This window comes from Canis lupus, chromosome 32 (assembly GCF_048164855.1).
Source record: "Canis lupus baileyi chromosome 32, mCanLup2.hap1, whole genome shotgun sequence".
Lineage (NCBI taxonomy): Eukaryota > Metazoa > Chordata > Mammalia > Carnivora > Canidae > Canis > Canis lupus.
In genome coordinates, this window is record NC_132869.1 from 17515305 (window position 1) to 17542490 (window position 27186).

The window sequence follows — 27186 nt, forward strand, 5'->3', positions numbered from 1 at the left end:
ATCAGGGAGACCAGTACAATTATTTTGTCCAGAAAAAAAGATGTGGATGGGTGTTTAGACTTGTGGGAATGGAAACATAGAGCGTGGATGAACTCGAAATAAAGTCTATAGGACTTGGAACAAACTGGATAGAGTGTGTGATAAAAACATAGAGACAAGAAGTGCCCACCGGCTTCTGGCCTCAGCACTCGGAAAGATGAAGATGCAGGCACTGGGTGGAAGAGGGCAGATAAGGAGCGGTGAAGAGAAAGATCGAGAATCACATTTAGAAAGTCCAAAGACTCTGTTCTTAGCATTTCGCACCCACTGTGATGAAAAGGTGTCAGGGAGAAGGTGGAGGTCAAGGGTATGTGAAGAGTGGCGAGTAATAATCATGACCCTCCTCACAAGTGGGATGAGCCATCTCTGTACCAAGCCTGTGTTTCCGAGAGGATTGTCTGACTCCCTGCCCAAGGGAACGCTTGCTCCTCTGACTGTGATAGAATTAAACCTGGTAGCACTGACACCATCCAGCAAGCTTTGAATTTGCCTTCAGACCTTTTTCTCAAATGTTTGTAAAAATGATTAGGAATTCTGAATGTAACAGTGAAGAGGCAGTATTAGGTAAAAGTGAAAATACTAGAAAGCCTCTTACTCATAAGCACGAGCCTCCTGGGAAGCTTATAAAAACCAGATCATTTTGTGTTTTCTGGTTGGTAAGAAGAGTAAATGCCTGCCTGGCATACCTGGAGGGCTTCCTAATCACCACGCTGCTGTACATAAAGGAGACCCTGTGAAAACTGCAAGTCCACTAGCCTCCCAGGAAATCAAATATGACTAAGCCTGTCGTGTCTTTCTTAGAGCCACAAAGAATGCTCCATGGGAAGAAGGAAGCAGTACAGAAGTTCAGTCAGATGGAAGGTGATGGAAGACTCTTAATGATGAAAAAAGGCAGGCACCACTCTATATGAAAAAGAAGATCCTCTCTGCGAGCCCATTGCCTGCCAAATCCAAAGTTCCTATGGGAAAGATGCCCCGCCACTTAGGTTCCTCTTGGCTTTTGTCCTTCTCCAATTCTTCAGCAAGATACCCCAAGTCCAAATTTTCATGTCTCCTGGAAAGAGAATGCCACCCACCCCCATACTTTCAGCAGACCAGTCCTCCACCCCACACATCCTGCCACCCACCTCATATTCTAGCCATAAGTATTATTCTAGAATCTCAGAATACATATGCTATTGTGTTTCCTACAGTGAGTTAAAATCTCCGGTTAACCGTGCTCTCAGTGTTCTACACATTCACATCTCTTAAGCAAATATTTTTTAAGTAAACAAAGATTATTTAAAATTGTCTACAAACTATTACAAAAGATGTCAAGCACACAATAAAGATTCATCATGTATGAAACAGTGCCAAGGAAAATTGTTTCAAGGCAGACAAACTGACCTAAATTCACAGTCAATTGTTCTGTATTGTTAAGATTTCACTAATGATTGCATTTGTTCTGTCTTGTCAAGGTTGATCTGCCATTTATGCAATCCATTGATCTACAGACAAGAATTAATTACGGAATTCAAAAACTTCTGTCAAACTAAGGTTCTCTGTTTGAAAATATAATTTTCTTTTGTAGATCTTTGCTGGTGTCTTCTAAAATTGAAATTCAGAAGGTAACAACATGAGAGAGAAAGAAAGAAAAAGAGAACAAACTAGAAAGAGAAAAAGAAAATTGCTCCATACAAATCTATACTTGCCAAAAGGAATTTGAAAACTTATTACTTGTTTTATTTTCTACAATGAGCTCACATATATCACCTATCTAAAATGTTTCTTCAGCATCTTTTTTTTTTTTTTAGATTTTATTTATTTATTCACGAGAGACACACACAGAGAGAGGCAGAGACACAGGCAGAGGGAGAAGCAGGCTCCACGCAGGGAGCCCGACATGGGACTCGATCTGGGGTCTCCAGGATAACACCCCAAGCTGAAGGCGGCACTAAACTGCTAAGTCACTGGGGCTGCACTCTTCAGCATCTTTGTAGCAATAGTTTTCAGTAAAATTAAAATAAACCATTGCTCTTTAATTGTGTGCTTCACAAAAATAAATAAGGGGAAATACCATAAGCTGTTTTTTAAATAATCATAATTTCTAATCTGCTTTTAACATCACATTTTTTTTCCTACTCATCAAATAAAGGAAATAAATGGATGCCATTTTGGTTGTTTTTCCATCAAAGATGCTTATTTATTTACTTTTAACTTAATATTTATCCACGTTTCATATGCATGTAATAACAATCCAAGAGATAATGATAGAAAACAGGACTCCTTGTCTTCTGTCTCTTTACTCCAGTCCAGTATCTTTACTCCAATCTCAAATCTTGCCAGTTTTCAGCCATCCTGAGGTAATCACCATACCCCTGGAGATAGGCTTGTCACACCATGTCTCAATTTCTTAAATTTAGAAAATTTTCTACTGACTTCCAAATATGAAAGATGAGGATCTGAGTCACTTATGCTGCCCCCTTCTCTTCTGTTCTCAATATTTGATAGTTAAATTTGTTTTAAAAAATTCCCAGTGTTTCCTTTGTAGCTTTAAATGCTCTATTTGTTGTCCCACTGAATTTCAGCATATTTCTTGATACTCTGCTTGTAAGGGGAGGATATTTGCGTCCTACCTATGTCTCCACCCTCTCTCCTACTCTCTACATCCCCCTCTCAGTCACCCACACATTGGCATTTCCAGTGTCACATTTGCATTTTGTGTTGCAACCACAAGCAAGTGTGCTTTATTCACAAACTGATAATAAACATGAAACATAACAACAAGGAAAACCTGTTAACATTATTTTGATTGTGTAGATTTTGTTCCTTGCAGTGTTAAAGAGCACACCAGGATTATATTCTTTCTTCCAGATCTCACCTCCGGATCTCTGAGTCATTGGTAGAAAATTTCTAGCATCAAAGTTAAAAGGACTTTATTCCATTATACTCAATCAATTACATAAAATCAAGTATTCTATTTTGCTCCACAGTGGGACCATGATGCTCCTTTGCTTTTTGTTCATTTATTTTCTTGGAGTTTCCAATTTTATTTTTTATATTAGTTTGCAATTTGGCCTTTAATTTTTTAAAGGCCAAATTATGAAATTTTTTACCCAGAATATAAACTCTCTTTTTATGTACGGAGAATTTTCTACTGGTTGAGTCTTTGGAGGTCAAAGCTCAAGTTCTTCTGTTGGAACCTCAAAATGCCTACAACCCATTTCTCTAATCCCCTCTGCATGGACAAGTTACCTAGGATTTGCCCATCAGATTTCCCTACTCAGGACTGATTTAAAAGCAAGGGATTCAAAGAAACAGGGAGCATGGAAAACATACTCTGGGTGGGATGGTGGTGTTGGTGACAGTGGACAATGTTGAGTTTCTGTGGATTCTAAGACAGAAAGTGAGGGTCCAGTGTCCAGGGCCAGCAGCAGCAGCACAAGCCATGTTTTCAGTCCTCTGTAGAGGTGGGAGTGGTGTCCCACCCAACTGAATTGTGATCTAATTGGGGCAACCCTTTGGTGGCTGTTTAGCCATCTTTTATTCTCTACTTTCCCCAATCTGACACTTCAAACTTGCCAGTCATAAGATGCGCAGGTTTTTTTTTTTTTTTTAATTAACTTATGTGAGAGAGAGTAAGAGAGCATGAGTGGGAGGGGCAGAGGGACAGGGAGAGAGAATCCCAAGCCAACTCCACTCTGAGCATGGAGTCTATCATGGGCCTCGATCTCATGACCCTGAAATCACACCCTGAGCTGAAACCAAGGGTCAGATACTTAACCAACTGTGCCATTTTCTGGGTCTTTATTATCTGAAGAGGTTTCTAATTAGACTTCCCACGTGAGTGGACATAAAATTCTAGGTCGAACATTATTTTCCTCAAAACTTCGAAGTTGCTTGCTCCATTGTCTTCTTGCATCTAAAGTTGCTTTTTGAGAAGGGTGATGTCAGTCATATTTTTTTTTTTGTATGTTTAAGAGAAATTCTGAAAGGTTTAGGGGTCTCCTTTTTATCCTTGGTGTTCTGAATTCACAGGGCTATCTCTAGATAAGTATGTTTTTCCATTATTTGGAAACAGTACCTGAAGTGCTTCTACTTCAATTGGAAGATCCCAGTATTTTGGCTCTGGGAAAATCTATTTTCTTATTTTTTACCTCCCTTTATCTTCCCAGTTCTTTTTTTCTAGGGAGCTTATTGATCCAGAATGAATTCTCTGGATGTTTCCTTTCCCTATCTCTCTTACCTTTCCTTGCATTTCCCCTCTCTCTGTCTTTTTTCTCTATTTTCTGAGAAATTTCTTAGACTTAATCCTTTGATTTTTTTCTTTACTTTTGGTAATGTGTTTCAATTAGTAGGAACCTTTTCTTTTTTCTTTTTCTCTGAGTATATCTTTTTACATAGTGTTCAAATCTTTTTAAAGTATATTTTCTAATCTTCCTGAATTTATTATCTAGGACAGTTTTAAGCTATTCTCTTCCGTTTTATGAGTTATTTCTTTTCTCTATAGCTTTTTGATGGATTATTTGGGTTCTGGTAGTTCTCATTTGCTTTGTGCTTCTTTGCTGTCTAGTTACTAGTTACACACAAAGATTGGGTAACAGCAATGGAGTTCCTCTTATTTAGTGAAAGAAAAACCATGTCTTGCCAGAATAAAACACTGTTCTAATATGCAAGACCCTCTCATTTGCTTCCATGAGAAGTCTGTGAAATTACACTTTACATGTGATCAAAGAGAGGTGCTTCTCTGGACAAATCTTTTCATAAGAAACTCAATGCAGAATGAAGGAATGAAGTCTTATGAAGCCAGGACACAAACATAAAAACCAAAATGCATCCCATTTGAGTCAAGTCCATGATTATACTACTCATACACAAGGGATCTTGCAAAGAGAATCTTGCAAAAGAGAATCACCTCTTTTGCTGAGAGATCACCTCCTACCTTCTCACTCTCTGTTCTCTCTCTCATTATAATTGAATTCTGTTCTCTATCAGTCACTAATCAGCCATCAAAGTTAAGAAAGCTTTCCCTAGATCAGTGATTTATGATATGTTCTGGGTCAATGACTGCTTTGAGAATCTGACTAAGAACATTGGTTCTTCCCCCTAGAAAAATATGCATATCCAAAATTACTTGCAAATAATTATGGAGACTTTAGCCATTCACTGACTTTGTGCCCTAAAAATTAAGAGCTGTTTTCTATGTTTGTGAAGTCTAAGAACACTAACCACAAATACTTAACTATGTCAGAAAGGCACTACATAACTATGAGAAAAATGAGCAAGGAAGTCTGATATAGTACTTTATCAAAGATCTTCTGATAACAAGAGCTAAAAAACAAACTAAATGTCTGGGGCACAAGAGAAATTCCAGGCCTACCATGACAAGGGAATCCAGGCTACGTGCAATGTGTTTCAGAGTTAGTTCCCAATCTGATTTTGCTCCTCTGGCCTAAGAATAAGCCAGTTCTTTGATCCGGTGACATGAGGGACAGCTTTCTGGAACTGGTGTGAACACAGGCTGGATTTGGTTCACAGAAGAAGCTATGCAGGTGGGAACCTAATTCCACAGAATCCCTGGGGGTCTGACCCAGATCACTGTTCTCTATGAACTCTTGTACCTTGTCCTGTCCTTCTGAAAAGAACATTCCACCTGGTCTGTCTTCTACTCTAGGTGCTGGGAGGTAGAATCTTACAGTCTAGGATGATTGAGTTTCACAATAGAAAATTGCATCTAGGTTAGAGTCACTATTATCCATCCAGGTAATGTCAGGGAGTATAATTTCTCTTGGAGTTTGTGTTAAAACAGCAAGATAGAAAACAGGCACTTCATCCTGAATATCCTTGCCTACTTGCCCTCCTCCTACCTGCAGGAATGAGTTCTCTAAAAGCTACTAATATTGCTGTAACCAATACACCTTAACTTTTGTTAAGTACGCGGAGAAGTACATGACCTTTGGAATTGATTCATTTAGGAGTAACCACTAACTAGCTATGAAAACACATTGTGAATTGCTAATAAAAAAGCCCATGTGATTTACTTATATTAAGATGTAAGTGCTAATTTGCCAGCACACACCTTGTGTGTGAGAACTATTTAACTACCGTGCTACGAAGGTGTCTGATAGCCTTGGGTCACTGCTGAATGGCAAAAGCAGATGACCCACATGGGGTCATTTTGGCTATAATTTACCACCTTGCTCAGGACTTGCTTGTGCCAGAACTAGGAGATGTTGACCTTTTATAATTGAGGCAATCTCCTCAAAGGTCAGCCCTGACAGAAAGTGCTATAATTGGTGTGGCTGGAGTTGCTGAATCCCAGGGCTCTATCTATTCAGAGGGTGTTTGCTGTTTTCCTTTCACTGCCTTGAAGACAGCAAGTGTACTTAGGCCACCTGGGGTTCTCACAGCACCAACAAGGGGAAAAAATGGGCCAAACACAATAGCTGGCGCTTGTTGAGGGAAGGGATTGTGTCCTTTGCCATCGCAGTGTCTGTACTTTGTGCCCAGTGCCCAAGGCTCATTAAATACACGTTCTTTCACTGAGTGAATAAATGGATGAACACATGTTCTCATAATAAATAGTTATGAAATGCCAGTACTTACTTAGAGTTTTCCTAGAGGGATTTGAGCATTTCCTGAAAACACTAATGGCCCGAAGTTACCTGTGCCTGAAAGCAAAACAGGGAGATGAAGTTTCCCACAGTCCCATCCCGAGCTCTGCTTCATGAGGAAAAAGAGCCTGTTCTGTGCCTTTATAACCACCCCCTCATTATATGCCTTGGTTCTCATGTTATAGATAAAGAAACTAAGGCTCAGGAGTTTGAAAGAATTTCTCAAGAACTTATGGGTAAATATGCAGATCTGAGACTTCAGATTTTAGTCTGTCAGAATCTCACATCTAAAGATGTGTTGAGCAACATATCGTACTGAGGTAGTCTTCTGAGTGAATCTCCTTGTCCCCAGGACTTCATCCTTAATTCCCATCACCAACGAAGATGGAACAATGTCTCTACCAGGCACCAGTTTGGATAGAGCATAACATCTATCTAAATGTAGCTCTTTACTGCTAGCTCGGTTAAGTCAAATTTAAGTTGGGATGGACTCAAGGGCTCATGCTCCAGATTAGAACAAAGTTGAGGGAGTAGAGCATGAAATAAATACCAGAACTCACAGACAGCTACTTAGATGTACAACACCACAGAGAATCTCCCATTGCTAGGACAATAAGAGAGCCTAATCCGGGGCATCTTCTGCAACCAAATCCTAAATGTATCTGATATCCTTTAGAGGACGAGCCCTGTGTCATGGGGAATGGTCTTGAGTCTACCTGCAGAATTCCACAAACACCCAGGGGGAACATCAGAAGCCAAAATCAACAAAATGCCTTGGGGCAGGCATTGGACTCAGCCACTCATCCAGGAGGCAATACAGCTCAGGGGGCTGTAGGGCCCCCAGGTTAGCTGTGGTCCAGAAGGCTGCTGAGTGGCCTAGAGCCTCTGTGAACTCTCTCTCCCAAGGTATGGGTACAGGCGTTTCTCTCAGAGGGACCTCTTATCTCCCCTTGCATCCAGCAGGAAGTTAGGTGCTCCAGGGAATATAACTCATTAGCCCTCTTCCTACCAGGCTCGGATGATTTGGTCTTTTTCCAGTTCAACTCAAATGTACTTCAATAAACAGTGTTTTTTTTTTTTTGTTTTGTTTTGTTTTGTTTTGTTTTTACTGAAGCTTGCCTATTCCTGTCTTACCTCTCTTGCATGTGGCAAAGAGAAATAAGATAATATATGTGCAATGCTTTGAGCTCCTTGGGAAAGCAGCACTCTCTAAGTGCATGATATTAATAATAGCAATATTTCTGTTACCACGAAGACAGGCTGAGTCCATCTTTCATGTGTCCTTTCAAGTCATTTTCCCTGTGGCTGCCTCTTCTGGTAAAATGGTTCTGAATGAGCCATACAAATCTCTAGTTTTAAAATACTCATTGGGGAAAACACTAGTTAGGCTCTGTATTACCTGGAAGGGGAATATTCCGATGTTTGTTTCTTGAAACGATAGGGCTCAAGTAGGTCAGGAATATGAGGGCGGTCTACCCCCAGGTAACAGAGCTGTGAAAGAGGCAAGTGGTATGGAAATAGAAATCCAAGGAGGTCCTTTCCACAAAAGTCAGAATTCTAGGCCCGCTCCCTACAGAGTAATGTGGTCCAGTGACATCTTTCTTGGGAATCATGAACCACAAATGTTCTTGTCTTAAGAAAAACAGACCCAGGTTCCTACTGAAAGTGGACTTCAACTACCACCATTTTGACCTTGGTCTGTGCTTTCCAATTGATTAAATTCCTCTTTCCGGCTTATCTCTTTAACTCTGACAAAGGACCTGTGGGCAAAGCATTCTGTGGTAGGAGCAGAAACTACCCCCTCAAGCAACAGGGACTGCCTGGACACCAGGGAGATCCCTTAGATTGGCCCCAAGACAATGATCCACCTGACTTTTACTGCCCACCTGCATGTACCCATTGACCTTTGTCCCACATTTTCCACATAGAAACCTAGGAGCTGGGCAGCCCCAGTGGCACAGCAGTTTAGCGCCGCCTGCAGCCCGGGGTGTGATCCTGGAGACCAGGGATCGAGTCCCATGTCAGACTCCCTGCATGGAGCCTGCTTCTCTCTCTCTGAATAAATAAGTAAAATAATCTTAAAAAAAAAGAAAGAAAGAAACTTAGGAGCTTTTCAGCATTTTGGAGACATTCTTTGAGAAGGTCGTCCTCTGTCTTCCCAGTGTTGGAGTCACCGAAATGAATCCCTTTCTTATTTCAATGCCGTCTTTGGAGTCTGTCAGTGGCAAGACACTGAACCCAGTCTGTTTGGGATCCCTGGAGCCAGGTGAAATTACTATTCCCAACACTGGTAAAACAAACAAACAAACAAAAAAACATGATGGTGATGATAATGATAGCCATCATTTATCAAAAGCTTGCCACACACAGAGACTGAGATAAACTCTTTATATTCCTTGTGTCATTTCATTTAATTACCTCAAGAAAACTGCACAGTCAATATTGTTACCTTTAAAAGTCAGAGATATTTAGTATTTGGCCCAATGTCACACAGAAACAATTTACCATCTGAGGTTCAAGCCAAAAAAAAGTAAGCTGTGGCAATTTTTTTAAAAAAAGAAAGAGAAAAGTGGGACCTACTCCTTTGCTGTGACCCCCACCACTCCCCATCTCTCTCTTCCACCCATTCAAATGCATCTGGTGCTTTTGGCACAAGTGTTAGGTACCATTAGGCTCAGGGAAGATGGTCATGAATCGATAGTTGTCTCCATCCTGGAGGAGCAGGAACCCGCCCCAAATGATAACATAAGGCCTTAAAGTGAGGGCTGTAAGCTTCCGAGCACAGAAGTGAAGTTTGGGTTTCTTGGTTCACTTCTGGGACAACCCCCAGAAGGTTAGCGAGCCCGTGGTTTCCAAGCATTCAGCTTCTGTGCCTGACCTCTGCTCCCTCCAATGCCTGCCTTCCCTAGGAGGCTGCAAACATTCCAAAAAACAGGGTGGAGGAGCCTCGGGCAGAAAAGAGCACAGGCTTTAGTGTAAACTAAAATTGAATTTTAACTCTGGCTCTTCCATCTAGTTGCTGTGTAATCATGAGCAAGACACAACCTCTCTGGGCCCCAGATTTTAAGTGGCAATAATGCTGCATTTTGCAAAGAGTTATTGAAAGCATTAAATGAGCTATTGCATATAAAGGGCTTGGCAGCTCCAGGACCCTCAATTATGATAAATGCTTTTTCTGTTGTAAAATCCAAGAAGAATGTTCAGAAACAACTGGGCTTTAAGAGTAAAACCTACTGGAGATGGATGAAGTGCCAGCGAGACCATTCTGAAGTCTGTGAAATTTGTAACAGAACCTCCTTCCAGCATCTACCCTTGTCCAAAACTCTTCTGCACAGGGAGATTGCTAATAAAACGGGAACAAAAGAAATCATGAGGAGACCATCCATTCAGCCACTAAAGAAAGCCAGTGTAAAACCACCCACTGTCCCCTCCCACAACAGACTGGTGGGCCACAAGGCAGGGGGCCGAGGTGGCTGGAGAGCCCCTTATTAAACAGTGCCCTGAAGAGAGGGCATCCATTCAGTGACTGCAGCCCCTGGGGGGTTCAGGATTGTCCACTCTTTCCTCACAAACACTCACGTCATCAATAGAGGATTGACACAGCACTGGGCATAATTATCTATCTTCTAATCCACCCTAGTGCTGGGCCTTGTTCTCAGGAAACTGAGAGCAACTTGAGTATTTTGCCTTAATGAGGGAAAACAAGCCTAAGAGTGAAAAAACCTCTGACTTTCTTGTGTGACTTGCAAGTGTATCTGATTTTACTCTTTCACACCAACCACAAACTCTATTTTTCTTTGCTTGCTGAAGAATGTCATTGTGAGGCAGACCAAATATGACAATTTAAATGTGTACCCCGGGGCTTAAGTAGCACAATGTCAAAAATTCTAGTGATCCTGGTTGATACAGACAGTCTGACCCCCCAGCTGCAGGCCCGGGAAAAGGAAGCCGTGCTGCCCAAACACGAAACAAATAAGACCTTTTTCTATAAAGGAAACTGTCAAGTGCCCTTTTTATTTATTTCACCTTTTGTCACACTCAATCAGAAGCCTGAATATGAAAATTCTTTCCTGCTGTTCTCAGTCTATTTTCCTTTTCTTATTAAAAATCTTCCTCGTTTCACTGGGGAAAAAAAAGATACATAAACAAATAAAGTTAATTATTTTAAGGTAGAGCTTTAAAATAAGGACTGATTAAAAGGAAATGGAGCACCAAAATAGTAGCAATCTTAGGAAGTTCCACAAATACACCAAAGACACTACAGTTGATCCCTGGGTATGAATGGCCTTTCCTCTTTGCTGACAGGGACCCAAGCTGGTCTTGGCATCTATTCCTTCCTCTCATGAGTCAAGGACACATCCTGAATGGCACAAGTCAGGGATGGAGATTCCATTTTCCTTAGTTTAGAGGTGGGCACAGAGGTCAATTTTGGGCAATGAAATATGCAGGAAGACCCACTAGGAGTCTTTATGGGAAGGTTTTAAAAAGGATATACAGGGATCCCTGGGTGGCGCAGCGGTTTGGCGCCTGCCTTTGGCCCAGGGCGCGATCCTGGAGACCCGGGATCGAATCCCACGTCGGGCTCCCGGTGCATGGAGCCTGCTTCTCCCTCTGCCTGTGTCTCTGCCTCTCTCTCTCTCTCACTGTGTGCCTATCATAAAAAAAAAAAAAGGATATACAAGCCCAGGAGCTACTTTCATTTCCTTATGTAAGATAATAACTTTTTTTTCCCTATCCTTTAAGCCCGTTGAGTTGGAGTTTCCTTATCTGTCACTGAAAACATTCAAATTGATAAATGATAACTGCTCAACTCATTTGTGATCTTCTCCATGGAAAATGCTGTCAGAATCAATTTAACACCATCACAGGGCAATTTGTGTAATAGTCACCTGTTGTCACTGTTCAGCATCCATTCCCCTTTCTCAGTAATCAGTGCTTCTCCAAATCAACTGTGCAGACGAGTCATCTGGGAGTCTTTTGAACACAGGTCTGGAATGGGACCTAAGGCTCTGCATTTCTTCCTCGTGATACTCACACTGTGGCATCACCACTCTCTTGGTTAACAAGAGTCTGTATTTCCTTCTCCACAGACACATGAGCTCTGACATACGTGTCAAACCCACAAGTCTGCAGATATGAAAGGTTAACAGAAATTCAACACAGAATGTTTCCAGCTCAACTTGTTACATGGGAAATTTGTCCCCCTTCAAATCCTCAAATGGTTCTTATAGCTACAACCTCCGCAGCCTCTGAATATTGGTCCTTGTGGCTGTATTTCCAAAAATTCTTGTCTTTTCTGCTCCAGATTTCTATGGTAGTAACAAAGATGACAGCTAGGCCATGTCAAGGGACCATCGGGAAAGCACATGGTTCTACTACTGTCTTCCAAGCTCAGATACTGATCTGAGGCAGACAGCACTGATATTAGAGCCATCAGTGCTTATACGTATGAATGAGTGACTCCAATGATGACACACTGAGGACGTGCCACTGCCTTACTTTTGCTCCTGGTTGCTTATGCTAATCTACCATCATCTCGATTTGTATGAAATGGATTAGCCTTTTCTGGGTAATTCCCCCTTTGACAATCTTATCACAGCTTCCTTGACCTATAATTTAGGTGTGAGTTCTTCGCAAGTGGGCTTTGTGGTAGGCCAAATAATGACCCCCCCCCCCCCCCAGAGATATACAGGCCATAATCCCTGGCCTTGGTGAATGTTGTCTTGAATGGCAAAAGAGATTTTGTGAATATGATTAAGTTCAGGATTTTGAGTATTCTGGATTATTTTGGAGGTCCCTAAATGTAATTACATGTGTCTTTATATGAGGGGGCAGAGGGAGATTGGATTACAGAGAACAGAAAGTGATGTGACACAGCAGAAATTGGAGCAGTGTGGCCACAGACTGAGGAATACCAGAAGCCACCAAAAGCTGAAAGAGGCAAAGAATGGGTTTTTCCCTAAAGCCTCTAGAAGGAACCACCCTTGCCTTCCTCAGTTTTAGACCCATAAGACTCAGTTAGGACTTTGGGCCACCAGAAATGCGGAGCACATTGTCCTTTTCAGCCTTTGAGTTGTGGTAATTTCCCACAGTGGCAACAAGAAACTAATACAGGCCTAGAGATGGTCATCCTTACATTCAGAATGTTCCATTCCTTCCAACATCTTTTTTTTTTTTTTTTAAGATCTTATTCATTTACTTGTGAGAGACACAGAGAGAGGCAGAGACATAGGCAGAGGGAGAAGCAGGTTCCATGCAGGGAGCCTGATGCGAGACTCCATCCCAGGACTCCAGGATCACACCCTGAGCCAAAGGCAGACACTCAACTACTGAGCCACTCAAGGCGCCCCCCCCCTTCCAACATCTTTGCATCAACCATTTCTTTAGGCTCCTTTTATTAGGATACCCCAACAGGCATATTCCACCCTTCCTCTAAGCATAACCAGATATCCCTAAATCCAAGCTTAACCTAATACAAGAAATACTGATACTTATTTCTTTATAAGTTAGTCATTTTATCTTTATAAATGACTCTAGAATGGTAGCATTTTGAGATTTCCTGTCATTATTTCTCTCCTCAGTTCACTCACTCTCAGGTTAAATTGTATTAGAGTAAGGAGAGAGATGGTCCATCCATCTTCTGAAGTTCTTTCCAGGTCTATGTTGCTATGGTTCTGCCTTATAAAGAGAACTCAAAACAATAAATGCTACAGTCCCCAAGGGGGAACATCTATATCATGCAATGAAGAGTGATCTTCCAGGAAGAAGAACCCCTGGTGTTAACCCCTGGTGTTAAGGAGAAGGAACCCTAGTCAATTTGGCAGAATGTATCAAAAGATCTTAGTAAATGTGTGTGGATTTTCACCCAAAAATGTACTCCTAGGAATATATTATAATCAAATTAACCCAGACGTGCATGAGGAAGTGTCTGCAAGGATGTTTATCACAAGCTAGTCTGATGTTGCAAAAGAGAAGAATGAAAATAAATAAGCAAAATATCTTAAAACAGGAGTTCCATTAAACAGATCATGCTACCTCTTTATGTGGAGCCATTAAAATGAAGTTATAAAAAATTAATGACATGGGAAATCTTGGCATGAAATTATAAAGAGAAAAAACCACGTTGTAAAACAGTGTTTGTATTAGGTTACCATGTATATATACACAAAGAAAAAAGACTGGGATGATATATATTAAAATGTTTAAAGTGTTTATTCCTTGGTCATGGGATTAAAAGTAATTTTTATTTTCTTGTACATATCTGTATTTTGTTTTTAGATTTTTCTACAATGGCTTTGTACTTCTGTGATTGAAATGAAAAATACTTCTTTAAAACTAGAAATAGCCCAAATCTTAGAGTCAGAATCCTAAGTTCCATTCCTACTTCTGTCAAAAACCAGCTGGATGACCTTGGCGAAGTTATTTCCTTTTTCTGGAATTTGATGTCTTCCTCATCAAGAACAGCCCCAGGATTGCACAAGGGGAGGTTGACTGTACAGACACTGTGAAACCCCCACCCCTGCTTCATCAAGGCAGCTGTCCTTTTATCGGCTCTAAATTTTGGGCTTGGTCCTTATATTTTCTTTTTCTTTTCTTTTCTTTTCTTTTCTTTTCTTTTCTTTTCTTTTCTTTTCTTTTATCTTTTCTTTTTCTTTTTTTGGACCTTATGTTTTCTTTGATAAAAACATGTTAAGACAATTTTTTAAATGTTAAAAATTACTAATTTAGACAGTTTCCAAGATTTCTTCCAGCAATAATCTACTTTGATCTAGTGACATACTTGTATTTGCCAATGCATTCAGGAATGATCAGGCATTCATACCATGTCCTGCTTGACTTGGAGGCTGCCACCAAGTGGACCTGAGGAAAGGTGGAAGCCCCAGAGAGAGAGTAAGAAAGTTCATCTGCAGGGTTTTGGCATGGGGATGTAGCATGTCAAGGCCATTTTGAGTCTGAATTTGATTATCCATCCTATTAGCCCTACCCCCACATGGTACCCTCCATGAGTGGGATCTATGGCTCCCTTTTGGCATGCTCGACCATCAGTCTATGTGTCCTGCACATGGCTGATCATCCTGGGTCTTTTTTGTCCTTCCGAAAACTTACATCAACAGTCAGACGTGTGACAAAAGACGCTTCCAGATGATTTCAGACCTCAGCTGTCAAGTCACTGTCAACCTTTGAATTCTCCCAGCTGAGGCCCCAGACATCATGTCTCTGCTGCACCCTCTCTGCATTCCCTACCCATAGAATATGTAAGCAAAATACAGCGGTTGTGTTATGCCACTAACTTTTAAGGTGATATACGGCTCAGTCCTACCAGTGTGTCCCGAGGCCTCATCAGCTATGAATTCAAATGAAATTAAATTAACTTTAATAAACCAAACCCCCTGCTTTTGCATTCAGCTACACACAGACTCTCCAACCCCTACCAAATCCCCCTGGAGTCTCCAGAGGAGTCTCAGGTATTTTTTACTGGCCTCTTCCTAGGCCTCTGTCGATGACCAATCTTGTGCACTGGGCATTCACAGTGCCTGTGAGTATCCACTATCTCCTCCAGGTGCCCTGCCACCTCTGCTCCCTGTGCAGGTGAAAGCTGTCCTGTTCTGGATGCTCTCTTATCTTCTGGATGAGAACTGAGAAGCCCCACCGGCCTCGTAATGGTGCCGTGCTGCCATCGTTTCTCCACTCCTCAGAAAAATCCTCATGAAAGCAACTCCCACAGCCTGCCTTTGTGCTTCATCTACCTATAAGAACCATAGGGCTGGCCAGGGGGACAGATGCCCTCACTCACTAATCTCCCCCTTCTCTTAAAAAAAGATCTTATGCGAGGCACCTGGGTGGCTCAGTGGTTGAGTGTCTGCCTTGGGCACAGGGCATGGTCTCAGAGTCCTGAGATCGAGTCCCACATCAGGCTCCCTACAAGGAGCCTGCTTCTCCCTCTGCCTCTCTATGTCTTTCATGAATAAATAAATAAAATCTTAAAAAAAAGATCTTATGCACATTAACTCATATGAATTGTTGCCTGGGGACACCTTTAACTATAGATGAGGCCATATTTAGTTTCTGCTAAGGCATTCCTAACTCAAAGACTTAGAAACAGCATTCCTTCTCAGGGAGATCAGAGTCTCATGCTCCCTGAACTTGTCAGGACACATCTATAGCAAGAGCAGTAAACTTAAATACTTGAGCTTCAGTTCCAGCAAGTGAGGAACTTGCTCTCTAATCCTTTGGTGAATTAAAATTCTAGCCCCAGATCTTGGACCCCTGATTATCTGCCACCTTTTCATGGTTTTCTGTAGTGTTCCTGTCTCTGGAACAATGCTACACCTTTGCAGTGACATTCACCCTCTCATTCTATTTCCACATAACACCTGGGTGTCCATATTGTCTCGGGCTGGCACAACCTCTTCTTCTAGACCTTCCTCTACCCTCTCCCGAAAATCTTCCCCAGTTGTGTGCACTACACCAGTGGGTGGAGGCTGTTCTGTCTGAAGCCAGCCAAATGCTTGTTCTGGCTCCCTGCTGAGCCCTCAACAGCTAAAATTGTAACTATAGTTCTTACCACCTATGTTTTAGTTCAGGAGCAATCAGTGACCAGTAGTTGATGACAAGTCCCAGACTGGCACACCAGAAGGGGTGGGAAGATATTTGACCCCAAATTTTTGTTTTTGACTTAAATTATTCTCTGGCACCTCTGGCTTATAAGCTCCTCAGCCTCTGTCTAGCAAATACAAAGCCACCATCTGCTAACTCATGGAGAGCCAAAAAACTGGAAGCTGGCTTTGGGTTTGCTGTGTGATTTTGAGAAGGCTCTTTCCTCTCATCTGCTCTTGAGACTGATATTAGCTACCTCAGGCTTGTTGGAAGAACCAATGTGCTATGAATCCTTGCAATGTCTAAAAACTCAAAACCATTATTTATTACCAGACAGAAAACTTTCATTCAGTGACCAATCACAAAACACATGGAATCCATAGAATTATGTGACACATTTTTACTATCACTCATCCAGTTGACTTCTTGCCCAAATGGACCCAAACCTGGATAGCACAGGGGACTTTTCTCTCCAGGTTGCCCCCTCATTCCCTCCTTCCTGTTTCCCCCTACCCAGAAATCCCTGGCTCCATGCTTACTGAGAGCCACACATTTGAGCCATGGTGATCATTTTCCTAACTCCAGCCCGGTAGGATGTGTGAATGCAAGTTCTCTCTGTGATGACTGTCACATGCCAACAAGTGTTATAAGCAACCTTGGATCATTTTATCACTCTCTATGGCCCCCCGAACTATTCCCTCCTGGCATCTCTGACCCTTCTATGGAGGTATTGCTTCTCTTCTTGTTTAGCTGTCAATCACATGACCTCACTTCATCCCAACACACTGGCATGTTACCCAGACTGGTCAATGAGAACCTATTTTCAGGGACTGTTAAAATACTAAGAGACAAAGAGGAGTTCTCTCCAGGTACAGAGACCACAGAGCTACTGGGGCTTGCTTTGATGCCACATGGAAAGAATTAGTCTGAAGATGAAACCAAAACACAGAGGTAGAGAGAAGCATGATGGCAAGTGTCTGAGATTGGACCGGCTGGAAGAAGAGTCTGAGAAGGGGATTCTTTTCCACATTATTTATTAAGGAACTGCTCTCAAAAAAGATGAGTAGGGCAAAGAAATAAAGCTAAGCGTGGATCTTGTCTCAACTGAGACCTGAGCCTACAAACAACTCTGGAGGAGGAATCGCATGTGATGATTGGTCATACTTGGGTGTCTTTTGTACCTCCAAGCTGGTCACTTAGTTCTATTAGCTCCTCCTGGAACTGAAAAGGTATGAAGGGGGTTATAACCTCCTGGGCATCGAGAAAGCCATGAACTAGTAACAGTCAACACAGACAGTAGTTAATGTGTGGTGTGCTGCCTACTAAAGGGCTTCTGGGTGGGGTATCAAGAGCATCTGTGCAGAGAGAGAGAGAGAGAGAGAGAGGAAAGTTTGGTGAACAGGGCAGTGATTAAGGGCATGAGGTTTAGGGCTCAAATGCCTGGGTTTGTATCACACCTTCTATACTTGCTCTCTGTGTCACCTTGGGAAATTACTTAAGTTTTTGTTCCATAGTTTCTTCATTGGTCAAATGGGAATACTAGTAATACCTATATAATGAGAAAATGTAAATCAAACACAAAGGCCTGTGCTTGCCACTCAGAAGAGAGCTGTATCCCTGCAATAGCCTCGGCAGCCCCTGAGAACATCTGATGAACTTCTTATGGGCCCCTGAGCCTCCCCCCTTTCTTTCTATACACGGAAAGTGGGGAAAGAAGTGAACAAGAAAAATATCCAGGGGTCCCCTGCATTACTGGAGTTTGATAATACCAGGAACAAGTGTCCCTGGAGAGGCGCTTTTCAGAGACACTTAGCAGGGGAGCGGGAGGGGGAAAGAAAGAGGAATTTCTTTCTTTCAGACATTCCCCTGAGTGATTTCTGAGGGTTCATTTTTAAAGGCAAATACAGTAATCTGTCCCCCTAAGGAGTGACCCAGTGTACCAGAGGCTCTGAAAATATGCAGATGGAATTTCTGGGATTTGCAATGTTGCAATCGGTTGTTTTCCCTTTTTTTTTCAAGAGGCAGCCCCATGGGAGCTGGGAACAGGCTCTTCCCAATACCAGAGATAAGCAAAGAGCAGCTGAAAGAGCCTCTCTTGCCAGTCCCCAAGGTACAGACAGGCGAGTGACGCAGCAGAGCACACAAAGGGACACAATTGGCATTTGCACTAACGATGCCATGCGGCTCGAATTTTGTGCCCTTTGACCCTGCACTGTATTCCAATAGGTCAGAACATCCTTGCTCGGCTTCCCTAATGCATATTATCCTCTCTGGTCAATAAAATTCCCCTCTGTCTTTACGCTGACAATAGATGTGAAGGTCAGCTTGCCCCTCCAGCTGCAACAGTGTCTGAGCTGTCAGTGGGAATTTAAATTAAGGATATAGGTAATCATTTTGTTGCTTTTAGGCAAAAATGGAAGTCTGTTGCTTTGGTTGCAATCAGATTCTCAGAAGAGAACTGAAAAGATCTCTAAGCTCCCAGGGGAAAATATTTTTAAAGTGCCTGAGGAGGCTGAAGCACACGGTGGCCATCAGTGGTAAATTTCCTAAGAGAGAGACTCTCTCTATTACATTGTTCCTGCTGCAAGTCACCTTCTTTCTCAGCTTTCACTGTCAAACTGTGTCACATCCAGGGGATGGGAGCAATCATGATTAGAGTGAAATGAATTTCATACTGAAAGCTGCAATAAGAAAAGAAAGGCAAGAGGAAATGAAGAGATGGCTGGAGAAATGGGAGGGAGGAGAGCAGCATGCAGATCTGCGGGCCCAGTGCCCAGACCCCCTGCAACTGATGGTTTGTGGGACCTGGAGCAGATCCATTAACCTCCCCAGGATTTTGTCCTTATCAGCAAAATGATTCAATTGAGGTTAAAGGTTCTCTTCTCGTAGATCCTCTTGGGCTGCAGTATTTCATGAGCTTAAAAGTCATTTCAGCTTAGAGTTGTTTAGTGTTCACTAGCTCCTTTGAGAACGACGGGATGAGAGATGTGGTTTGCCCTCCGAATCCTCAAATCCTATAAAACTGAGCTGGAACGGGGCTCCACAGATTATCCTGTCCAGCCTGCTCATTTAGAAGATGGAGAAACCAAAGTGACTTTTATACTTGGCTTTTTAAACCAAAAATTTCCCCTTGATCTCCCTTTTTTCTCTCTTTTCTGTCTCCCTAGCTTTCTTTTCTTGACCACTGTTGATGGAAGATCTTCAAATTCAGTTCAGATTTTCTCAAGAAGTCAGTGAAAAATACTGTAAAATGGCAGAGAGACAGAGAGAAGGAAGTTGGTTTACAATTCTTTAAAAAGAATCAGAAGATTTCTACTGCACACTTTATACACAGAGAATTTCCAGGATGATTAAACATTTAACTGCAAAACTCAAAACAACAAAATACTAGGTGAAAACATAGAAATAAAATGTTTAACCTTGCTATGAGTGAGGATTTCTGCATATGATGTTAAAGCAGAAACCAAATAGATCAATTTATTGTAGTAACATAAAAGTTAAAAAGATTTGCACATCAAAATACCTACACACAATTAAATGTCAAAAAAAAAGTCACGGAAAAAATGTGCAATTTAGCTGATCGCATCAGTTTTCTCAATATATAAAGGTTTCTTACAACTTAATAAGAGAAACATGATCACATAGTAAAAGGAACAAAAGGTATGAATTGTAAGTCACAGAAGGAATACAGATGATTGTAAAAATATAAAAATACACCACACTAATAATTTCCAAACAAAAATCTCCAAAGCTATCAGATGTGCTTTGCTTATGAAGTTAACAAGGTTCATTTTACTTTCATCTTTTATAGTAATAATAGCCAACATTGGTAAATGTGGTAAAATGAATTCTTTAAAAAGCTCCTAGTAGAAATGTAAAGGAGTATAGTCGGAAATTGGACAATATATGTAACAGTCTTTAAACCTGAATACACCCTTTAACCCAGAAATTCTACCTCTAGGACTCTGTATTTTTACAACTGAGAATTAATTCCAAGAAAATTATCAGGGATGCCTTATTAGAGCCCCTTTCCATGCCTACTGGAGGAGACTACAACCTAGCCTAGGGATAAGTGAACTCTCACCTGTGTAAATCCACAGAGGTACCCAGAAGAGACAAAGCTTCCTCTCCATCCCCTTAACCTCCCGCAACAACCCCAAGGAGACCAGTCTGTCAGTCTGCTGGAAGAAGCTGAAAGCCCAAGATGGAGGTGTGAAGGTTGGTTTCTGGTGACAGAGCTCTTCCTCTAGTGCCAACGGCAACCTGCTCACGATATCCTTATGAGATCTTTCCTCTGTGTGTGCATGTGAAAAGAGAAAGAGAGCTCTGGTGTCTTTTCCTCGTCTTATAAGGACCCCAGTCCTATCAGATTAGTGATTCACCTTTATGACCTCATTTAACTTTAATTATGTCCTTAAAGGCCTGATCTCCAAATGCAATAGTAATGGGGGTTAAGGCTTTAGCATATGGATTTTGAGGGGACAAAATTCAGTCTTTAACACCCTGAGGGAGCCTCTTTATTAGGTCATCGGTTGTTCATTTCACCACTATTTACTGTGCAGCTACAATTGCCCAGCAGTGTGCTACATCTGGGGTGTATGGTTATTATTCTTGTCTTTCTTCCTTGGTCCATGAGGGATGAGAACTTCAACTGAGACTTTCTAACCCCAATTCTTGAAGTTCTATACAAAAAATAGAAAGGCAGAAAATCTGTGTCAAACCAAAAACCTGCGCATGGATGCTTATAGCAGCTTCATTCATAGTTGCCAAAACTTGGAGGTGGCCAAGATGCCCTTCACTTGATGAATGGATAAACTGTAGCACATCCAGACAGTGGAATATTACTCAGCAATAGAAAGAAATGAGCTATCAAGACACGTAAATACATAAAGGAGACTTAAATGCATATTACGAAGTGAAAGAAGCCAATCTGAAAAGGCTGCATTCTCTATGATCCCAGTTAACATACAGGAAAGGCAAAACTATGGAGACAGAAGAAAGATCAGTGGTTGCCAGGGGTTTAGGAGAAGGAGGGATGAATAGGGCAGGGCACAGGAGACTTTTAGAAAAATGAAACTATTCTATATGATACTGCAGTGGAGGATATAGGTCACTCTACATTTGTCCAAACCCACAGAATATAAAACACCAAGAGTGAACCCTCATGTAAACTATGGGCTTGAATTCATATTCAAGTATCAGTATCAGCTCATGGGTGTGGCCACATAAACCACACTAACGCAAGACGGTCATAATAAGGAAAAATGTGGGGGAAGGTGAGGGAGTACATGGGAACTCTCTATACTTTCCAACTTAATTTTCTGTAAACTTAACCCCCCCCTAAAATGAATCTATTAATTTATGTTTAAAAGGGGGGACAACAGACTGTCAAGAAGCATTCCTCTCTGCACCCTCTCTTCCCTCCACATGACGTATGTACGCTCTGCCGGTGTTCACTGAAAGGGCTGCTGAGAAGCTTAAAATCCGAGTATTTTCATGCTTGGAACCCTGTCTCAGGCTGCCCATCCAGGTGGCTCTTCTTCCTATGCCATCTAGCACTGTGTAGACTCTCTAGTCTACATGCTAGAGAGAAATTCAGCTACGGCTGCTTTGTTCACTGCTATCCAAGTTCAGCATGGGGATGACGAAAAGACTCCATGAGGCCCCATGTCAGCCCAGGAACACGTTTGAAAGGGATGACCCCTCCTCCCTCCAGCTGGCTTTTGGTTCTCAAAATCACTTACCGGCAGGAGACTTCTGTCCATTCACAATGGACTTTAGCTTGGAGGTCAGTGGTGAGGAGGAAAAACAGTGAAAAGAAGATTGCTGAGGATTTTGAGCTAGCTGATCTTGGGATTTTATTTTTCAACTCATGCAAGAGAAGCCTGTTGTCTTTTAAGAATAGTGGAATCTGAGTCTTCAGCTTGATAAATGGGGTCAGAAATCTTTTACATAACATGAAAATTAAAATGTCAAAGACTTTTCTATCCAACTCTGGTGCCCGCCACTCTGCATGGTCATCAGACCTTCACATGGATGTCTCAAGACATGGCTCATTTCCTCATGTCCTGTTGACAGCAGGGGGTACTGTGCCAACCCTGGCTGGTTATTCTCCATCCCCCATGTTCATGTTCCAGGGCTGGCCCTCTGGGCACTGGGCAAGGAGATACTTGGTTTAATCTGAAAGGACACGGGACAGGGGGCATGGTCCTACTTCCACTTCTCCCTTCCTTGGACAGATAAGGGCATTTGATTGCCAATGGAATTCTGGTCTTATAGGGAAAGAAAGAAACCCAGTGATAAGCAAAAAGAGCAAGTGATGCTTTCAGATACTGTGTCCACACTGTTTTTTGGTTATGAGAAATTTATTCTCAGCATTTGGGACTTTAAGAACATACTTTAATTATGAGAATCCAAATTTATGTCTTAGTTAGATGCAAGCTCCCTCCACTACCCCACAGTTGACAATAATACATGGAGCTACTCTCCTTGGAAATGGCATGCCTAGAGATGGTTAGGAGGAGGTCAGAGGCCGAACTTAAGTGACATTTCTCCCTCTCCCACGGAAATGGCCATTCTGCTCTCTTGCAAGGGTGAGACTGCATTACTGTAGCATAATCCATTAAACGGTATTCTGAACGGCCTTCAATAGTTAATAAGCCTCTCTAAGCACCTAACTTTCTCTCCTGGGGAGGGATTCAGACACTGGGGTTGACGGAGCTTCTAGCTTCTCATCTGTACCACACAGGCTCCAGATTACCAATGAGAGCTCTGTTTCTAGCCCCTCCATAATATCACTGCAAATTGGAATGCATTGAGCATCTCCGTCTGTATACTAGTCAAAATTGAAGCAGTGTCTAATCAACTGGAACAAAAAGACCATGGAGCAATAGAATCCGTCACTTTGGATCACTGTGGCCTGTCTACTCAATCCAGATGGATGTGTCTCATGTGCCCTGACCACTCAGAGAGTGATGTCCTGTTAAGATGGTGTGGTAGCTGGCTCGGGGCTATTTCCGGCTGGTTGTCTCACTGCATCGAGGCACGACCTTGAAGCAAACCATTCATTCTTACTGTCTGGCAAATAGCGTTCAAAGATGTAAGTATTTAAATTTTTAAACTGATGGCTCTTTTCCCCTCCAAATTATATGCCAGGAAAAAATAATCATGTCTGAAAAATAACATTCATCTGTCCTAAAAGCTGCTAAGTTAATGTCTTTATGTGCAGGTTTGCTTAGGGGAAAGGGAAAGAGCTTTTCATCCATTCCAGACTCACCAGTCTTGCTGGATAAATTGGCCCTAAATGGCCCTCCACCAGAGTCATGACCTTTTTTTCTTTCAGTCTCCGGTATCCATTGTCCATTTGTCCAGTTGTGCTAGTGGGTGACAGACCGGAAGGAGAGTGCGATTCTGCCAAATGCGCTGGTTTTATGGGTCTGGCTTCTTGTGCCAGTCGATTTTATTGACATAATTGTTTGTCCCAGTTTCAGTATATAATTGGCTAATTTTTTATCTGTGACTGTGAGTCACTTATTTCTCTTTGATGTTAATTGTATGGAAAGCAGTTGAAAGGAGAGTTCTGTGTTTCTCCTCTATCTAATAGGAAGCAGGGCTGAAAGTCAGAATAGAGGAAAATGAGAGAATCTGATTAGTCAAATGTGCCTTTGGAAGATAAATGGCGGTCATTGATTGTGTTAGAAGATTCGATTTCTGAATGATCCCCAATGCTCAGAAGTGCAGCACAGCACTAACGCCATCTGACGTCACATTGCAGGTGGGCGATTGATCAGCTTTCAAATAAAAAACAACTCCAGAGCCGAGTCGGAAAGCCTGCTGAAAAGGTGACTCAAACCTCATTCTGCTCTAACTAGAGACCATCTCTCACCTCGTGTTCACTAAAGGTCTACTCTGATTTGGGAACTATCCAGATGAGGAGCACCAAGTGTACAGAACATATGACATTTTCTACTTTACATTCAGATAAATTGGTGTCATTGAAAACTGGTATTTCAGAGACCAAAGAGAAAAACCTGGAGAAACTGGCAGTCACACTGCTTGAAAGACACTTGTCTTTGATTATTAATACGTTTGCCTTAAAAAAGATATTTCAGAGCCTAGAGAATACAGCTCTTTGACTTTTAAATTTTTCTATGATCTCTGGCTTCTCAGTTATGTCTGTCTTTTCCTGATGTCTGCCTGACAATGCTCTCAGGAAAAACCTGTAAGGGCAGTTCCACCATTCCCCAGCAACCAATTCAGAAAATTTTCAGTTGGGAAAATGGTGATTGGAAATTTGAAATCAGTAAATCTGTGGAATATTATTTTTTTTAATCTAAGCCCAAGTTATCATATTCTTTATGTTTCAGATGTAGAAATTTAACCTGAGTTTGAGTGTGTAGTAATGCTTTACGGGGAATCTCAAAGTAATGGAATAATTGTTGGTACAATATACGAGGACCAAGATGACTGTACACAACCACGAAATTGATACAAGCCTCATGTTCATTTTCATGTAACAATCACACTTTTGCCTAATTATCATATCTAGTCTATTTTTCTTAGAGCTCATACGGTATATTGAGTGCTTGATTGAGTAATGATTTACGCTATACAATTGCTAAAGATCATGATAGTAGCAATTTAGAGGCATATCAGTGCAATTTGTTTGCTGTGCTGCATCAATCAAAATGTTGTTCCCAGTTTCTCTTTAATGGTTTTACTGAAGTAATTTAAATATTCTACCATTAGCCATCCATCTATGACACTTTACTTTTTGAAACTACAAAAGAATTTTAAATTTGGGGTGTGAGTAGAGATGTATGGAGCTTTGTACACAGAAATATGTTCTTATTTTCAATTAAAGCATTTCTATCAACTTTGTTCTATAAACAACTTACATACAGTATTGCTTTGAAATGGGAAGTGACTTGAAGTGTAACAGGGTGTTTGGCGGGGATAGACTTAGGGCTCAGATATTTCTGATGGCTAATTTGGTGACTAACCTCTTTTACCTCCAAATATACAAATATATATATATATATATTTGCAGGGGGCAAATATATATATATATATATATTTGCCCCCTGCATTACATAGGGCCTAGAGATAGTCCTAGAGGGTCAAGAGCAAAAACATAATGTGGAAAAGACACATTAAGTGTGTCACAAAATGAATTTATAATTACAGACTGTAATTAGTTCCATTACAGAGAGGACACACTAAAGGAGGTCAAGAAAGACTTTCTGGAGAAGTGATGTTTCAGTTGATATCCAACAAAGAAATAGAAACAATTAGTTGAAGAGGAGCAGTTTGGAAATCGAGGTATACGGACAGAAAAAAAGCCATGTGAGCAAAAGCCCTGTTACGGGAAGGAGTCTGCGGCATGTAGAAATGTGGAGAGATCTAGTCTGGCACCTGGCTGGGTATCGATGGGTGAGCCTAAGGAAATAGGTGGAGGCCAGGTCTTGTACTGCCTTTTCAGGGACTCTGGTCTTTAAGAACAGGGGAAAGCCACCAAAAGGGCCCTGTAAACATAGTTACATTTGTATTCGGATTCTTCTGGCTCTGGCAGGAATAAAATGGAGGAAGCCAGTTGACATGCTAAGCTGTTTAGTTAATAGACAATGTAGCTGGGACCAGTGTAGGATGACATAGATGGAGACAAGGGGACAGTTTCAAGGCATTTGGAAGACAGAGTATCAGGCTTGGTGATGGAAACCATATGGTGGGGAGGTAGGTGAGGCAGATGGTTTCCAGTTTTCTCACTTGCATAACTGGATGGCTGTGATATTTGCTAGCAAGATAACCCTGAAAGAATTGGCTTGGGAACTGGTGTGAATTTGTTTTTGGATCAATTCAACTTGAGATGCCCCTGAGGCATGCAAGTGAAGATGTCAGGTAGATAGTGGACTCCAGGGTCTAGAGCCCAAAGAAAAGATATGGGCTATAAATATGTTTTTATATCACTGGCATTTGAATAGTAATTAAAGGAAAGGACATGAGTATGATTCTTAGGAAGAATATATAGAATGACAAGAAAAGAAGAGCAGGGTTCAGCCTTGAAGAACTCTAGTATTAATCATCAGGTGAAGGGAGATACACAAGGAGAAGCTTTGGACAAAGAGAAGCCAGATAGCCACCAGAAATACATGAAAAATGTGGTACCATAGTGACCAAAGGATGAAAGACCTTCGGGGAAAAAGGGAGCATGGTCTATTGTAAAAGAATTGCCAAGCGACTGGATACAAAGAGTACTGAAAAATATTCCATGGTGACATGGAAGCCGTTATTAGAACTATCCTTAGCATGATGGGATCAGAGGCCAGGCCGGAGCAGGTTAAGGAAAAAGTGGGAAGTAGGGAGATAGAGACCTCAGGTAGAGAAAACCTTGTCAACCTATAAACCTCTGTGCGGATTCCTTGGAGTGATTAGGGAGGAAGACTGAAAGTATCACCCTACTGGAAACTCAGACCAAATAAGAACTAGATGTGAATGTTTGCATTAATTTATCTATACTGACTTGAGGCTAAAGCTTGATTTGTATTCTACAAAGCCACTCGTCCTTAAACAACTAAACAAAATATGATCAAGTCACATTTTTCCACCTTAAAAAATTAAATTAGATCACCAAGCAAAGCAAACCAGTTGATTACCAGCTGACCTGTAAACGATCTGTCCCAGCAAACAGAGTCTTTGGTTCCGAACTGCGCCCACCAGAAGCATAGTCACATACTCGTTCATGGAGGCATTTACTCCTGACCAATGTCAGAGAATGGTGTCTCTGTGAGAAGGGTGTCTGTGGAGGACCGGCAGGTAATACAAACAATGGAAAAACAATTATGGGAAAGCAGAGGGAGAATGTCCCTTCTACAGGGGCAACTGCCACTCTGTTCAGGTACTTACGGCTGTAGGAATGCTAGACGTCCAGTGGGTGATTATGTCACAAATGTAGATATTT